This window comes from Rhincodon typus, chromosome 3, assembly GCF_021869965.1.
Source record: "Rhincodon typus isolate 14 chromosome 3, sRhiTyp1.1, whole genome shotgun sequence".
NCBI classification, from domain to species: domain Eukaryota; kingdom Metazoa; phylum Chordata; class Chondrichthyes; order Orectolobiformes; family Rhincodontidae; genus Rhincodon; species Rhincodon typus.
This window is the reverse complement of record NC_063334.1, coordinates 99,235,105-99,254,283: the sequence shown is the minus strand read 5'-3', so window position 1 is coordinate 99,254,283 and position 19,179 is coordinate 99,235,105.

Below are 19,179 nucleotides of genomic sequence, written 5' to 3'. Positions count from 1 at the left end.
TGGGTCCACTGTTGGTTGTCATTTATATAAATGATTTGAATGAGAATTCAGCAAGCATGGTTTGTAAGCTTATGGGTGACACCAAAATTGGTGGAATAGTAGACAGTGAAGAAGGTTATCTAAAATTACAAAGGGATCTTGATCAATTGGGCCAATGGGCCAAGGAGTGGCAGATGGAGTTTATTTTGGATAAATATAAGGGGTTGCATTTTGGTAAGATGAACAAGGGAGGACTTATATCGTTAATAGTATGGCCCTAGGAGTGTTGTCAAACAGAGAGACCTAGGGGTTCAGGTACATAGTTCTTTGAAAGTTGCATCGCAGGCAGACAGGAGGATAAAGAAGGTATTTGGCACACTTGCCTTTATTGCTCAGACCATTGAATATTGGATTTGGGCTGTCATGTCGCAGTTGTACAGGACATTGGTGAGGCCACTTTCAGAGTCCTGTGAACAGTTCTAAATGCCCTGCTATAGGAAGGATATTATTTAATTGAAGAGGGTGCAGAAAACAATTTACAAGAATGTTACCAGGACGAAAGGGTTTGAGTTACAAGGAGAGGCTGGATAGGCTGGGACTTTATTCACTGGAGCGCAGGAGATCGAGAGGTGGCCTGATAGACGTTTATAAAGTCATGAAGGGCATAGAAAAGGTGAATAGCAAAGGTGTTTTCCTTAGGGAAGGGGAGTTCAAAACTAGAGGGCATAGGTTTAAGGTGAGGGGACAAAGATTTGGGGGGGGCAACTTTTTCATACAGAGGGTGGTTCATATATGGAATGAACTGTCAGAGGCAGTGGTAGATGCAAGCACAGTTATAACATTTAAAAGATATTTGGACAAGTACATGAATAGGAAGGGTTTAGAGAGATATGCGCCAAACGCAAACAAATGAAACTAGTTTAGTTTGGAAAACTTGGTCGGCATGGACCAGTTGGACCAAAGGATCTGTTTATGTGCTGTATGACCCTATAAAAGATGTGAACTCCAGAGATGAGTGAGAGGGACTACCCTTGACATTAAGGCAGCATTTGACCAAGCTTTGTTTATTTGGTCATGGCATGTGGGCATTGCTGGCTAGGCCACAATTAATTGCCCATCCCCAACTGCCCTGGGGAAGATAGTGCTGAGCTCCTTTCTTGATTGCTGCAGTCCATGTGGTAAAGTGACACCTGCAGTGCTGTCAGAAAGGGGTTTCCAGGAATGTCGCCCAGCAACAGTGAAGGGCAGAATATATACTGAGGAGCCTGAGCAAATATTGTGTCAATGGGAATGAGGGGTAAACTTAATGCTGACTGGAGTCATCACAAAAAGCACAAAGCAGGAGCTGATGCCTCCAGTCCTATTGCTGGAATCTTGTCAGAGTCCACAGCCTTTGCTATTTAAGAGAGATTGTCAATGGAGGTCATTTATCTCAGCTCCAGGACGTCTCTGCAGGAGTTCCTCAGGGTAGCAGCCTAGGCACAACCATCTTCAGCTGCTTCACTCTTACCTAGTATAAAGGTCAGAAGTGGGCATGTTCAACATTTAGCATTGTTTGTAATTCCTTAGATACTGAAGCAGTCCATATCCATATGCAACAATACCTAGTCAGCTTTCAGGTTTGGATCAACAAGTAGCAAGTAATATTCATGTCACACAGCGCCAGTCAAGAAGAGAAAATCTAAGCATATATGCTTGATGTTCAATGGTATTACCATTGTTGAATCCACCACTATCAATATCCTGAGGGTTACCCTCGACCACAAACTGAACTGCACAAGCCAGATAAGTACTGTGGTTACAGGATCAGATCAGAGACTAGGATGCAAGTAACTTAACCTACTGTTTCCCCAAAGAAATCTGTCCTCCATCTACAAGACACAAGTCAGGGGTGTGATGGAATAGTCCTCACTTGCCTGGATGGGTGCAGCTTCAACAGCACTCAAGAAGCATGACACCATCCAAGATGGCCCACTTGACTGGCACCCCAGTCGTCACCATCAACGTTCACTCCCTCCACCACCGATGCATAGTGGCAGCAGTGTGTACCATTTATAATGTACTGCAACAGCTTACCAAGCCTCTGCTGACACCACCTTCCACACCCATGATCCAGTAATAAATGCTGGCCTAACCAGGAACACCACATCCTACGAACAAATAAAAATAATCTTGTTAAAACACATAAGATTCTGAAGGACATTGACAGGGTTGATGCTGAGAGGATGCTGCCCTCACGGGAAAATCCTGAACTAGGTGCAGTTTCAAAATAGGTAGCCTCCTATTTAAGAAAAAGATGACCTATGATTTTATTGAATGGCAGAGCAGGCCCAACAGGTCAAGTGGCTTATTCCTGCTCTTACATGCTTATGTCTCTATATTCATGAACATTACAGCTGGAGCTTCTGATATGTGTTTCTAGTGGGTGAGGTCCTCTGCTGGGAGGGCAAAGTCAGAAAAATCGTCATTCAAATGTTCACAAAGTACCACCTGGTAACTTATCACCTTTGTTGATAACAGTTTCACATTGATTAGTTTCAGTTAATTATCAATGACCACCTTTGTTAATGGCCACTCCTTCATTAGAAGCAGGTTTCATATTTCTTTGTATGAATGTTACTGAATATTTATCCACACTAACCTAAGGGCATTCCTTAGCCAATCTGCTCAACTCTCCCAAATCTCTTTCAATTCAATTCACCTCCCTTATACTTCTTTATACTTTTTGTCAAGCCACAAGTTGGTCCAATTATTTTTAAAGATCTTTTAAGAAGAACCATGATTCTTACTTACTGTAAATAGTGGACACCAACACATCAAATGGAACCTTTTTTTCCAAAATCAAAACGTCAGAATGCTATACACAGGGTCACTTTTAATCCAGTTAATTAATTTATCATTAATTCAATAAATGTCAACCTTCTTTAAAAGACTCATAAAAGTTTACTAAATGCTATCAATTGCAAATTTATATTTCAGTGCCAAAATAATTTAAAGTAAATATAGACACAAAGATAAATCATAAGAACGTAACAACAGTCAAGGATGAGAAAGGTAATGCAGCCCATTAAAGAATGGCTAATCTCCACATTACAAAGGACTACATTGAGCAAAAGAAGAAATGAGTAAGACTGTTAGCACACTTGATGCATCACAACCACAACTTCTCTATGACTATCCTACAGTCCAATATCAAACTTATGATTTGAATGAGAAACTATGAGACTGCAATTCTATCTATAACTAAAAGCATGTTCACAAGGTAGAGTTTGGAGAAATCACAGCAAAAAGACATTCTGAATTAGTCTGTAGTAAGTCAGAATTTTCCTCTCTTTTTAAAACAGCAGGGGAGTATCACGAAAACTAGAGCAAGGAATGGCATGGACAGAGCAATGAGAGGAACTCAGAATTTAGTATTCTGCAAATCCTGGAAATACACACTGGAGAGGCTTTATGAAATGCAAAAGTTAGAAGAGAGCTGTCAGGCGCAGTTTGCAATGGAATTGAATGCTGACAGCACTGTGGGATTTTGCTCTGTTCAGAAAATCTGATTACTTAAAAAGGCCTATTATTGCTCAGTCACAGCTTGTGAGGTACATCTTAGGGTGCACTCCTCTAAAATGTACTTCTCCTGCACCCTTCAAAAAGCACTGAACACTAAAAAAAAATTTAACCAGCAACCCAACATCCAACACATTTGATTTTATCCTATTACAAATTCTTACTTCAGCAACAAAATTGTTTTATGCCATCAATGGATTTATTTTCAAAGTTATTTGTTCTTTTCTTTCATTCCTTACCTAATAAAAGGAAGTTGTTTCATATCTTTGCAGAAAATAATCCTCGAGCCATATGTAAGATCATGGTAAAAATGTAACTTTTTACTTCCCTCATACATCTCAGACTTTGTGATTGGCCGTTCACAACACCTTAGACTATATTAAGCAAGGCTATTATGTTCATCATTAACTTTGGTGTTAGCAAGTTTGAGAGAGCCAGAAAAAAACATGGAACAAACTAGTTATGTAGCAAAGCAGGAATAAGTCTAAAAAAGCATTTTCAGCTTTCTTTTGTCTAATTGCCACAGGTTTATTTATGTTTCAGAAAGGGCAGGCAAGGCCTCAGTTTAACATCTCACTCAAAACGCAGAATTTCCAACAGTGCAGCACTCATTAAGTAATGCACTGCAATGTCAGCCTGGTTTCTATCCAAATCCTAATGTGTGACATGAACACATGCTTTTCTGACTCAGAGGTGAGATTGCTCTCACCGAGCAAGGCCAAAATTTAAGGTATCAAATGTGAAGGATGCTACCAAGGAAGGAGAACGTCCAGGGCTAGAGTTTCTATTATTCAGATGGTTTAGACTTGAATAGCTATTGCAATTTATGAAAGAGATTGTTAATCACCACCTTTCTCATCAGGGGAAATCTTGACCGAATGTTATAGACTTAATCTTTACCACATCAGAAGGATATTGTCAATTCAATTTGTAAATGTACAACTTCACAGAATCTCTGAATTGTTACAGTGCAGAAAGAGGCCATTTAGCCCATTGTGTCTGCGCTGGTTCTCCGAATGTGCAATTCACCTTTCTCCCACCTTCTCCCATCTTCCTGAATATTGTTAATTTTCAAATAAATATCTAATTTGAATGCCTCGATTGAACCTGCGTCCAGAACATTATCAGGCAATGCATTCCAGACCTTAACCACTTGCACGTACAAGTTCATTTTTCACATTATTTTTGCATCTCTTGCCAATTTAAAATCTGTGCCCTCTCACTTCCAACCCTTTAATAAGAGAGAACAGTTTCTTCTTGTTTAAATCAATCAATCAAAATCTTTCAAACTTCCAACCTGCAAGGGAAACAGTCCCTGTTTTTCCAATCGATCTTCACAACTGAACTTTCTAATCCCTGAAATCATTCCGATGAATTTTTTCTGTTTTCACTTTTTGCATCCTTCCCGAAGCATGGTTTCCAGAACTGGACTCAATATATCAGCTGAGATTGAATTTGTGTCTTCAGCTAATTTCAACACAACCTTCTTGCTCTTGTGCTTGCTTTCCCTATGATAAAGTCTGGGATATTTTTTGAACCATACATTCAACTTATCCTATCAACTTTAATAGGTTATGCACATAATATATAGTTCCCTCTTCTCTTGCCCCTTGAAAGTTGCACCTTCTATTTTATGTTGTCCCTTCTACCAAATTTAAATGCCTCAAGTTGCTCCTTATCTGCCACCTATTCACCCTTTCCACCAGCTTATCTATGCTCTTTTCTTGTTCTGCACTATTATCCACACACTTCAAAATGTTCCCAACTTTCCTATCATCCACAAACTTCTAAATTGTGGCCTATATTTGGGTCTAGGTCATTTTTATGTATCAGGAAAAGTAAGGGTCTGAATAATGACCCAAGGACCTCCTCTACAAACTATCTGAGAAACATTGATTAGCCTCTGCTCCTTGATCCTTGACATTTCACCTCAACTACAGCATTAACATCTGTGGAGCCACAGGAGTCTTCAGTTTGCACCTGTAGTCATTCCTCTCTCCATAGACACCTCACATCCACATCCAAACAACCAAAACTCACCCTCAGCCAACCATACCCTTTAATTCATGCTTCATTGTCACCCTCCACAATTATTCTTACTTTCTATCTTCACAAGCCATTACAAACACCTACATCTTTTCTTTCCTTTAGGAGAGAGAGAATGTACAATTTGGTCAGAGCTGGACACCCAGGAAGATGAGCTGAGATGTTGGCCTTCCAATGTCAGAGACCTTGGAGTGCAGGTTCATAGTTCCCTTAAATTGGAGTCGCACATGGATAGGATAGTAAAGCAGGAGTTTGGTATGCTTGCCTTTATTGGTCAGTGCATTGATTATAGGAGTTGGGATGTCATGTTGCAGCTATACAGGATATTGGTTAGGCCACTATTTGAATGCAGCAGTTCTGGTCCCCCTGCTATAGGAAGGATGTTGTGAAACTTGAATGGGTTCAGAAAAAAATTTACAAGGATGTTGCCAGGGTTGGAGGGTTTGAGCGATAGGGAGAGGCTGAATATTGTGGGGCTATTTTCCCTGGCGTGTCGGAAGCCAATAGGTGACCTTATCGAGGTTTATAAAATCATGAGGGGCATGGATAGGATAAATAGACAAGGTCTATTCCCAGGGGTGGGGAGTCCAAAACTAGAGGGCATAGGTTTAAGGTGAGAGGCAAAAGATTTAAAAGGCACCTAAGGGGCAACGTTTTCATTTAGACGTTGGAGCATGTATGGAATGAGCTGCCAGAGGAAGTGGTGGAGGCTGATACAATTACACCAATTAAAAAGGCATATGGATGGGCATTTGAATAGGAAGGGTTTAGAGGGATATGGGCCAAATGCTGGCAAATGGGACTAGATTAATTTCGTCTATCTGGTATGCATGGATGAGTTGGACCGAATGGTCTGTTGCCGTGCTGTAGATCTCTATGACTCTGTGACAAGTATTTTAATGGCCACTGACAATATTTGCTCACCTTCCTGACAGGTCAGGTGATCTTGTTTCAGGAAGCTGCAGATGTCACCAATGACTGGGGTTCCTGAAATACTGGTGTTCATAGATATACGGAAAGTTTGGTCCTTTGCCAATAAAACCTGTGTTAGGGGTCTGTGCTCTTGCCATCCCCTCAGTCCTATGGAAGGGTATGTGGCTAAGGAGAATGCAGCTGGTATTTTTGCTGCTCCTGTTCCTACAGTTACTGGTACATGTGTTATTTGTTCAGTTCAATGTCGCTTCTTAAATATGGCTCCTACAACAATGCAGCACACCCTCAGTACGGAGCTTAATATCAGCCTTAATTAAATAGTCTAGTCTCTCAATTTGGACATGAACCAACAATTATCTGACTTCGACAAAGAGTGCTAACAATGAGTTAAAGCTGACAGCTGATGTCTGTTGTCTGAGATATTTGTCTGTTTGCATAAACATGATAAGTAAAGTTAAACTGGGCCACAGCAGACAGCTGATATTTGTTGTAGGAAATATTTGACTACTTAATACCTTCTTTATGTAAACATAGTTAGGCTCTCAATGAGCTTGTAAAGTCACAGAAGAACAAAAATTAAATTTATTATGATGTTTCTACGTCTGACAGCAACATCAATTTTTCAAATACAAGCACAGTCGTAAAAAAATACAAACTAAAGCCATGTTTTGTGAAGCTCTTAAGGATATAGAATAAAGTTAATTTTCAACCTTCTATTATTTTAAATTGGTCCTTCAGATATGCAAACCAAAGTTAGTTTTCACAATATTCTTCATATTGTGTGAAGAAAGTGCCTCAAATAATGGACTTTGCTGGAAACACAATCATATTTTCATTGAAAATTTTGCTGTCTCTACAACTAATGACATAAGTGAATGTTGTGAATTTTGACAAGGTAAAATAAAATTACTGGAAGAGAATTATGTTCAAATAACTATGACAAAATTAGCAGTCTGCTTTTACACGAATCAGCAAAAAATTGCAAAAGCCTGCAGGGAAATGTTATTGAGATAATTCCAAGGCTGCACCAACAGATAAAGTAAAAGCCTCAAAAGACAAACAACAGAATCTCTTTGTGAAGGAAAAGGGGCAACGTTTGGCTGAATACTTTCAGGCATGAATTGTTTTCCTGTCCATTATTTCTTGCTTTCTATCCAACATGTTTATGTTGTTGATTTTTAAGCAACTGATTTGAAGTGTCCATTCATGAATACCTACATCAAAGCTTCCACAGTCTTGCATACTCTTGCTGATTAAATGGCTTATAAAATCCACCTTTGAAGCCACAAAAAGTCTTCCAAATTTACCTTTCAAATTCTACAGTTAAATTAGATGCCAAGGGTAAAATGTGGGCGATCAGCTTTGGTGTAGGTGGTTGCCATATTTTTAAAAAAGTGAAAAATAAGCATTATGCTGCAAATTCAAATTAAACCAATTTAAAAACATTTGATTGAAAGAATACTGTAACTATAATCAATAGATTTTTTAAAAACTGTCATGAAGGTGTGTAATATCAACTTATATTTTCAATTTCATGGGCTTTATCCACATACCAGAATTTTTAAAAAGCCAGTTCCAATTGGAAAGAGAATGTTGCAACAAAGGGATGCTGAATCACACTGGAAATGGCTACCAGCTGGCATCATACTGAGGCCAATTTCCATTTAATGGAGATACAGGATCTATGAGGACATCCACGGAGATAATAAACCCCTCAAAAATGGGAACGACTCTAGGTCCTGTGCACTGAACGAAACATTGAAACAAGCACCTGAAGTTCAACAGTTGTAAACAGGTCATTGGAATCTAGGTAGGGCCAAGAAACCATGATTAAAATAAGATTTGCAGATGTGAGGTAATCAAAGCTACCTCTTAGAATATACAACGAATTATTGAACCTCTAAAGGTATTTAGAGAGAAGCCATGAGACCAAGCAAGCTTTGAGTGTGTGTTTAGACTTGGGCTGATGGAATGTACCAGCATTTGTGAGTAAAACAAATTAAAAAATATAAAAGTAAAATGTGCCATTCTGCTTACAGATTCTCTTGTTGTGCATTGGCCTAGTGGAGCTGCAGATAAGTGGGAGGATGCTACCAGGGGTCAGCTCTGGGTCCTCCACCAGACTGACAACATGGGATGGCCCCTCCTATACTGGGCTTCAGGACACCTACTGAGGCCATTTTTCTGGCTGCACATTGTTGCATGGTGCTACCTATTTGAGGGTCCATGGTGCCTTTCTTGCTAGCCATCACCGGCTCTGGGGTCTACTCAGAGCATTGCTCAAAAGGAAATAAAACTCTTGGCTGGTTGTAGGCTCCCTGGCCTTTCCTTTGCATCTTCCTGATTGGCAGGATGTAAGATATAGTAGGGCTTGTTGGCATTTCCTCCTTTCACTCTCTGTGTTGCTAGCCAGGTGAGGACAGCAGTGGCTGGCACCTTGCCATCCTAGAGGGGACTCTATCATGTCTGGGGTGAGGCCTGAGAGCTGCGGTGCTCATGGCACTTCCTGGGGACTCTGATGGCTATGACATGTCTGGGAGCAGGCAGCAATCCCAGTGTGCAATCCGGAGACTTAAAAGGGGTATGGAATAGGAAAAGGCTACAAGTCAGAAGATTAGAAGTGGCCTCAAGTCTGAAGGGGTGGTGGGAGATCTGCCATAGGGAAAATGTTAGAAGCTAATACTAAAGATGCTATAACAGGGCACTTGAATAAGTTCAAGCTAATCAGGCAGAGCCAATATAAGTATGATTTCCCTTTGACAAATTAAGTAATTTATTGGAGTTAAGAAGGTCGGCACGGTGGCTCAGTGGTTAACACTGCTGCCTCACAGTGCCAGGAATGTGGGTTCGATTCCACCCTCGAGTGACTGTCTGTGTGGAGTTTGCACATTCTCCCTGTGTCTGCGTGGGTTTCCTCCCACAGTCCAAAGATGTGCAGGCTAGGTGGGTTGGCCATGTTAAATTGCCCACAGTGTTCAGGGATGCCTAGATTAGGTGGTTTACTGGGGGCATAGGTCTGGGTGGGATGCTCTGAGGGTCGTAGTGGTCTTGTTGGGCCAAGGGTCTGTTTCTACATGTAGGGATTCTATGAGTTCTTTGAAGAAGTAACTTGTGCTTTAGATAAAAGGGGTACTAGTGGATATCCTGTACTTGGATTTCCAGAAGGTATTTGATAAGGCGCCAAATCAAATGTTATTGTAGAAAATAAAAGTTCATGGTGTTGGGGGTAGCATATTGCCCTGGATCAAAGATTAGCTGGCTAACAGGAAGCAGAGACTAGGAATAAAGGGGTCTTTTCAGGATGAAGAGACTGAAGTTACTGTAGCTAAATTTGCTGAAGACACAAAGATAGGCAGGAAAGTGAGTTATAGAATTCCTACAGTGCGGAAGCAGGCCATTCAGCCCATTGAGTCCACACCGACCCTCCAAAGAGCACTGATTCTCCCTACAAGCCTGCATTTCCCATGGTTAATCCACCTAGTCTACACATCCCTGGACACTATGGACAATATAGGATGGTCAATCCACTTAACCTGCACATCTTTGGACTGTAGGAGGAAACCGAAGCACCCAGATGAAACCCACCGGGAGAACATGCAAAGTCCACACAGTCACCCAAGGCTGGAATCAAACCCAAGTCCCTGGTACTGTGAGGCAGCAGTGCTAATCCCTGAGCCACCATGCTCCCCTCTTCTTGTGAAGAGGGCATAAGGAGCCTACAAAGGGATATAGCATCTGTGGAGAAAGAAAAGAGGAGGTGGTGGGGGGTAGAGGTGAACAGATAGGTGGATATGGAGTCCAACGAGGGAAAGATATGAAAGTGATAGGCAGACAGGGGGATTGTTGATAGTAAGCCAGAAGAGAAGCTGAATAAGTGATAATTAGAGCTAATGGTGTGACAGAATGGGTACGATAGAGTCAAGCTCTAAAGTTATTAAACTCGTTGTTGATTCCTAGATGCTGCAGGGACCCCAAGCAGAGAATGAGGTGATGTATTAGGAGCTTGCATTGAGGCTCACAGGAACGCTGCAGTAGGCCTGTGTCAGAAATGTTGGCCAGGAAACACAGTGGTGTGTTAATGTGGCAGGCAACTGGAAGCGCAGGGTCATTTTTGGTGACAGAATGTAAGTGATCTGCAAAGCAGCCACCCAATCTGTGCTCCGTCTCCACAATATAGAGGAGACCACATTGTGAGCAGCGAGTACAGTCTACTAGATTCAGGGAAGTACAGGTAAAGAGCTGCTGGGAACTACATCTGGGGCCTTAGAGAGTGAGGTGGGGGGAGGTAAGTCGGCAGCTGTTGGTGCCATGGGAGTGTAGGCACGTGTTGGGAATGGATCAGGATGTCCCGGAGGGAACGGTCCCTATGGAATGCTGATGCAGGAGGGGAGAAAAATGTGTGTCTGGTTGTGGCATCCTGCTGGAGGTGACAGAAATGGCGGCTAATGATCCTGTGGATGTGGAGGCTGGTAGAATGGTAGGCAAGGACCAGTGGACTCTATTGCTGTTGTAGGAGGAAAGGGAAGGGGTGAGGATAGAAGTGAGGGAGGTGGGTCGGATACGGCTAAGGGCCCTACTAACCACTATAACGGGGAATCCTTGGTTAAGGAAAATGGTGGATATTTCTGAGGCACCACAATGGAAGATGGTATTGTCAGAAGAGATACAATGGAGACAGAGAAACTTGGAGTGGAATGGAATCTTTACAGGAAGTAGTGTGTAAAGATGTACATTCCAGGTAACACAGTGTAGAGCTGGAGGAACACAGAAGGTCAGGCAGCATCAGAGGAGCAGGAAAGCTGACATTTCAGTTCAAGACCCGTCTAGACCCGAACCATCAACTTTCCTGCTCCTCTGATGCTGCCTGGCCTGCTGTGCTCCTCCAGCTCCGCACGGTGTTACCTCAGACTCCAGCATTGGCAGTTCTTTCTACAGTCCAGGTAACTGTGGAAGTCAGTAGGCTTGTAACACATATCAGTGGCCAGCCTATCCCCAGAAATGGAATCAGAGATGTTGAAGAAGGGAAGGGAAGAGGCAGAGATGGACCAGCTGAAGATTTAGGCAGGGTGGAGACAGGAAGCAAAATTAACAAATCTTTCAAATTCCAAACAAGAGAGAGAAGCAGCACAATTCTGCCATCAGTTCTGATGAAGAGTCACTGGGCGCAAAACGTTAACTCTTTTCTCTCCACAGATGCTGCCAGACCTGCTGAGTTTCTGTTTTCGTTTCAGAACTTCAGCATCCACAATTCTTTTGTAATAAACCATAATATTAAAATAAAACAAAGGAATTGAATGCAAGAGTAGGGAGACTATGCTTCAGTTATACAGGACATTGCTGAGACTACATCTGGAGTACTGTGTACAGTATTTATCGTTGTATTTACAGAAGGATGTTAATGGATTGGAAGCAGTTCAGAGAAGGTTTACTGGGCTACTACCTAAAATGATTGGAATGCCTTTTGAGGAACGGTTAGACTCACTCAGCCCCTATCCTGTGGAGTTTAAAAGAGTTAGAGGTGACTTAATGGTAATATACAAAAGATTCTGAAGGGACTTGACCGGCTGGAAGTTGAAAGGATGGTTCCTTTTATGGGAAATGTAGTACTTGGGGTCATAGTTTTAAGGGGTGTCCATTTAAAATACAGACAAGAAAACATTTCATCCTCTCAGAGGATTGAGAGTCTTTGGATTTCCCTTACTGAAAAAGCAGTGGATGTAGAATCTTTACAAATGTTTTTTTAAGGCAAAGGGCAGTAGATTCTCGATTGCTAAAAAGGTGAAAGACTTTCAGGGATAGGCAGGAATGTAGAATTGAGATTAAAATCAGATTAGCCATGATCTTATTGAATGGGAGGGCAGGTTCGAAGGGCTGAGTGGCTTACTCTTGTTCCTTGTTTGTATGTTTGAGGGGGCATTCCAAAATGGAACTGATCTAGTCAAATAAAGTATAGCAATAAGCCCATTGTTATATAAATAAAGCAACACTCAGTGAGATTTCTGATCCTAATAATGTTAAAGCCAAATGATGCTAAGAGGGACACATTAAAACAGGAACTCAGAGATGCGTTGCATTTCTGCTGATAGTATAACTAATCAGACGATTTTCAAGGACCCATTCTGACACATGCTTCTCAAGATCAGGCCAGAGGCTGGTTCCTCTTTTGATGGCACTAATTAGTCTTGGGCATCTTTTTAAGAGTGAATTCTTTCTGCTTCCATTCTTGCACCAGTTTCTCACTAACACCAAATTACTTTACTGCAGCACTGTTATTTAATGAATTATCAAATCTTGTTTTAACTTGAAAGCAACTTTGGCACTTCAGTCTTTTTGCAGGAGAACCTATTTCTGTATACCACTCACCATGAGGGATTTGCTGTGTGTGGGCATTTCTTAAAATCCTGGGCATCTTTGGAAAACAGCTGGTTTAAACCTGGTTCTGAGGAAGGGTCACCGGACCCGAAACGTTAACTCTGTTTTCTCCTTCAATGCTGCCAGACCTGCTGAGCTTTTCCAGCAACTTTGTTTTTGTTCCTGATTTACAGCATCCACAGTTCTTTTGGTTTTTTTTAAGCTGGTTTAAACCTGCCTGATTCTATGTGCCAGCTTACAAAATGAATAAGATATGCATTTCTGAGGTAAAGAATTGAGACTGACTCACAATGCAAGAATGGATTTTCTTAGCAGAAATGGTGAAGGTCGGCTTATGTGAGCCATACATGTAGGCCTAGACATTATTTTTGGTTACAAAACAATGGGGTCTCTGATATACCAATTTAATTTATACACTACAATCTACAGAACAGCTAGCATGGACTCAATAGGTGGATAGCCTCTGTCCATGCCAAAATTCCTCATTGACAACTGACAAGCAGGTTTGGGTAATAGGTACAGAAGTGTAGATATTTTGTTGTCATTCCATTTGAAGATTACTTATTTCTCACATCAACCTGATACACCAGTATTAACTGTAATGATGCAATTTGTATCATAGGCCTATTTTCTCAAAACAGACATGTTTCATGGTTATTGGCTTGCTGAGCCAGCATTCATCTTTTTATTTTCTTGCCAGGGGTTTCACAATTATTATTTGATTGGATTCAGATGAAATTCTTTTCGCAGAACAGACAATGCACGGTGCTACAAATCTCTCAGCACAGCCACAATAACAAATTTCACTCTGAAAGTCATGTTGCAAACAGAAGGTGGCACATGAGGGCTGTGGCCTTGGGAGGAAGATCCCAAGCATTTATTACCGCCTCAGATTTCATGTCCACCATATGCATGGAACTGCATCAATCTCACAGAGAAATACCTTCAAACAACTCTGTTCAAGGCTACTATTTAAATATTTTCATCTCCTTTGACTAGACAAGAAACTACTACAAAACATTAGTGCTACATGAAGCAAAACAGCACACAAATTTAATCCCACAGGATGCTTTCAAGTAAGAGCTGAAGATATTACTGTAAATGCCACTTTGCACTTCATTGCTGCATTGCTAAAGTGTCAGATCTGTTTCAACATAATCACCACTGTGTTACATTCTGCACCAGAATGCAACAGAAGAAATTGATGTGGTCTTGCAAAAAGTGTGCAAAGCATCATTGATTGAACACACGCACCCATACAACATCCTGTGGCATGGAGCAAAAAAGCACATCAATCCACAAATATCAACAAGGTCACTGAACATTGAGCACTGAATATATTGCTTAAAAATGACTTTAAAATTTAGAGAAGTTGAGGCTACAATCAGATCAGCCTTGAGTGTATTGAGGAATAGGTGGGCAGAGGACCCTGAAACAGATAGTTGGTATATGCAGCTAGAGGTGCACACAGCAGTAGGACCCCAACACAGGCAGTTAGGAGCACCTAGAGGAGCAGGCAAGAGGAGGATTCTACACCAGGCAGTCAGTAACAGAGCTGCTTGATGAGTTACTTTCTCATCTCTACCTTAAAGTATATCATCTACAAGTAGACTTAAGGCATGACAGGACAGCTTGGCTGCGTGGAAGGTCCATCTTGTGCCATGTGGGGAGTTATGAATGCTTCAAGTAACTTAGATAATCACATGCAGGAATTGTGCCCAGCTGCAAAAACATGAACTCGGTTTTGAAATCTGGGGACATAGTATCAGACTTAGAAGCAAATCACTTAGGATTTAGATGAGGAGGAACATCTTCACTCAGAGGGTGGTGAATCTTTGGAATTCTTTACTCAAGGTGCTTTCAAAGCTCACTCATTAAGTTAGTTCAAGACAAAGATTGATAGATATTCAGTTACTAAAGATATCAAGATTTGTGCAAACCATGGGAATATATGTATTGAGATAGATGACTTGTCATGATCCAGAACAGCAGAGCAGGATCAAGGGGTGAATGGCCTACTCTCACTATTACTGAATGATTGAACAAGCTCAGGAGGCCAAATTGCCTACTTCTGCTCCTGATCTGGAAGTTCATGTGTAAGCATGTTTTCTCAGGGTATGATCAATTCAGGATTTTACTGTCCACTCTAGTTGTTGAGAAGTTGTTGGTGGCATACATTCTTTGAAGCGCAGGAGTCCATTCTATATGCTTCAAAATAATTTGACAACTATTTCACCTGTGAGCGCTTACATGTATTGTGATGTTTATCCAGCCACCTTCTCACCTACACAACAACAATGAATGCACTCAAAAGTATTTCTCTGTTGCTATGTTTTGGGCTATTTCTGAAAGGTGCATAAAGTTCAAAATGATGAAAATTCATTTTCCCCAGAGATGCAGAATGGCAATGGACTAACAGCAACTGGAAAGTCATATTTCTGTTTCGGTTTTTTTTCCCACACAGTGATCACTGGTTCCATTTGCAGGGGCCATTTCCCTTAAAAATGGGTACACTCTTTTGTTGCCAATTGGTGCTGTAAGGTGCGACTTGTAAACACTGCTCTGCAAACTTAAATCGTCTTTACAACATTCCTGCCCTATTCACTGCGGGAGCTCAGCTGTTTATTCTTGCACCTTCATCTCAATCTGCCATCATTAATTATTTTGTTGGAAGACAATTACATTTAATGAATCCTCAACTAGGCCATGACAGTTGAAAACTATTTATTGTGGATTTATATATTGTGACCTAAACTGGTAGAACCAGAAGGAATTCTGAAAGTGGCTTAAGTGAGCTAATGCTCCATTAACATCACAACACCATTAACTATCTTGTTGCACAATTGGAAGATGCTGTAGAGACAAAACTAAAGTGAAAAAAATGTAAAATAAATTACCTTTACTGTAAATTCTAGACTTTCCTTTTATTTCCCTTTTATTATTCCATGCAAATAAAAGTAAATTTCACTAAAATGACCAGATTGGTGTGTAAAATTGAAATTTTCCTTTAATTGTATATTTGGTTTTAACATAACTGTCGTTACAATTTTTTCTTTGTCATTTTACTTAGCATGGCAATTTTCAAAATACATTGGCAAATTAGCCAGTTTACTTCTATCGATATGATTCAAATGGTATTTGGTAAGTTTTACTTGCTAAGTAGAGGGTACAGCTGTTGAAATCCTCTACAAATATCTTCACTTATGTATGTTAGACAAAGACACTGCTCCCTTCACCCCAGAAGAGACGATACTGTGTCTCACCAATTAATACTAAAGTGCATATGCTTAGAGTTGGCCGTGGGGAAGACTAGCTTCATACCTTATGTGCAACTTAACAAAAAGCAATTCTGACATCAATAAATAACCAAGTGAAGTTCTTGAATATTAAAACATTTTGAATATTTGCATACTTAACAGAACAACAGGTAAAACCCCTTTGGTATATTGTTTTTTTTGAAAGGAACTTAATGAAAATACTGCAGAAGATACTTCAAACACCTCACATTCAAAGGATTAACCTTTTAAATTCCAAAAGTATTGGGTGTGGGTCAGACCTAAAGCTTTAGTGCACAAATCTTTGGAGGTTGTAGGGAAGGTTGAGAAAGTGACTTAAAGGCAAATGGTGTCCTGACCATCGTAACCAGAGGCACAGAGTGTAAAAGTAGGGATATTATGATGACGAAACTTTACAAAACAATCGGCTCAGCCTCAATTGTTGAGTTCAATTTGGGCTCAACTTTAGGAACGATGTGAAGGTTTTAGAAAGGTTGCAGAAACAAGTCACGAGAATGGTTACCGAAACGAGGGACTTCATTCATGTGGACAGATTGTTGTAGGTGTCCTCTTTAAGGCTGGTTGAGAAGAGATTTGATACAGTTTTGCATAAAGAGTCTGGACAGAGTAGATGGAGAAAAACTTTTCCCATACGTGGTAGGATCAAGAATCCAACAACACCAATTGAAGGCGAATGGCAAAAGAACCAGCAACATGAGGAAAAATATTAGCGGAGCATGCGGTTAGGATCTGGAATGCACGAATAGGGAGTGTGGTGGCAAATCGTGGTTTTCAGAAATAAATTAAACTGACAAAAAAAAACACAGGACTAAACGGTAGGCTGTGATCAACTGACTTGCTCTTGCAGAAAGCCAATAAATCAAATGGCCTCACTTTGTGCTGGCATTATTCTATAGCTGCATAAAGTCATTTATAATTGTATAGATTTGAAACATTATAACAAAATTTGTTATTTATTTACTAGTAATTATATTTAGAATTAAATCTTTGCAAATTATTACGTGTTATATATATATCGCAGCCGGGAACATTGAGTGCCTAGTACTTCTGGATAATGTCAATTTTTATTTTGTAGATACTTTGGGGTGAAAGCTAATCTGCAGCCGTCAATTCGGTTCGCCTCTTTCTCCGAATGTGTCATGGATTAAAATATGTAGACACTTTTAAATGTGGTCTCATAAACAACTCAAGAACTTTCCATCAAAACTGTTTAAACATTTCAGAAATTTAGCAAAAAGAGTGTCATAATGCTTACTGAAAATGCCACAAATTCATAAAACTGCAACATGACAAACTGTGAAGGAAAATCCCTCCTGTCACATATCGTTTCTTTCCATTTCTTTTGCAAACAAACGTGACACTAACTGTATGATACAGTCACATAATGAAAAACACCTTAACCACCCCCCAACAAACAAACAGATCGATTCAGTGTCGGTGCCAGGCTTGTAGCCAACAGCCCTTTAGCACCGCGTTCTCTCACCTCTTTGGGCGGCCCGCTCTTCTCATTCATTCTACCCTGGCTGGAAAAAAGTTCCCACTGGCTCCAACGTTTATTTCCACCCCGGACCCGCTTTAATGTTCCTCCACGTGCGGATAAACACGAAGCATTTTTCGTGGGCATGTATGTTTTCTTCACCTTGAATACAGAGAAGCACTACCTTCAGCCAGCTGGTTCCACCTTTAATCCCCTGGAATTTAGATTTCCCCGGACTGATCAACAGCGGAGTGTACTTCAGTCTTTTACTCCCACTTCAGCCAGAATTCCAGGTCCTAGTGTCCCTCCAGGTACCTTGCAGAACGAGGATCACAATGCTTGTTCGCTCAGTGATTTAAAAAGCCAGTGGATATTAAACGCACGTACATTAATTCAACGTTGCAATAACCTTAAAGGTCTTTAACAGCAGCGGAAGTCCATTATTATCAGAGTCATACAGCATGGAAACAGACCTTCGGTCCAATTCGTCCATGCTGACCAGCTTTCCCAAACTTAACAGTCCCATTTGCCTGCATTTTGTCCATATCTCTCTAAATCTTTCCAATTCATGTAGCTGTCAAAATGACTTTTAAATGTTGCAATTGTACCCGTCTCTACCACTTGATTTGGCAGTTCATTCCACACGCTAACCACTCTATCCAAAAAAAAGTTGCCTTTCAAATACTTTTTAGATCTTTCTCCTCTCACCTTAAACCTGTGCCTTGTACTCCACTACCCTGAGAAAAAGACCTTGGATATTTATCTTATCTATGTCACTGCTGATTTTATAAACTATAAGGTCACCCTCATCCTCCTATATTCCAGTGAAAAACGTCCCAGCCTATCCAGCTTCTTGTTATAACTCATCCAGTCATGGTGACAACCTTATAAATTTTTTTGTGTACCCTTTCTAGTTTAACATCTTTTCTATAGCAGGGCACTCAGAATTGTACGCAGTATTCTAAAAGTGGCCTCAAAAATATCTCATATAGCACCAACATACAGCTGAACCAAATCAGCCTTTCTACCTCTGCATTTCACAACATAATAAAATGAAAACCTTTGAAGTCCCTCAAAATTGACACCAATGATTCCTAAACAGACTTTTGAATCACCAATCCCAGAGGCTGTGAACAATGAAGTTTAGATACTGGTGTGTATCTTAAGCAAGACTTAGCCCTTCGTTGACAATACAATAACTTCAGTAGAGCAAAATTAAATGACAAAGTAAACTAATCAGTCTATGCCATAAACCCAAAAACCGTTGATTTCAGCTCATCCACGCAAAGACATACAGACATAAAAACACAGGTAAGGAATTAATGTAAAAAGAAACTGGTGTGATTACTCAAATGGTTTTTATGATGTGTTGTTTCACAGGCATAGATGATGGTTTCTTGGTTGATTTTCTGAAGATGTTAATTGGGGTCACCTTTACAGGTCAATTAAATAAAGGCTTTATTACTTATGACTTAGTTTTCTATTCTCTGAGCTTTCATGAGGTCCTCATGGGAA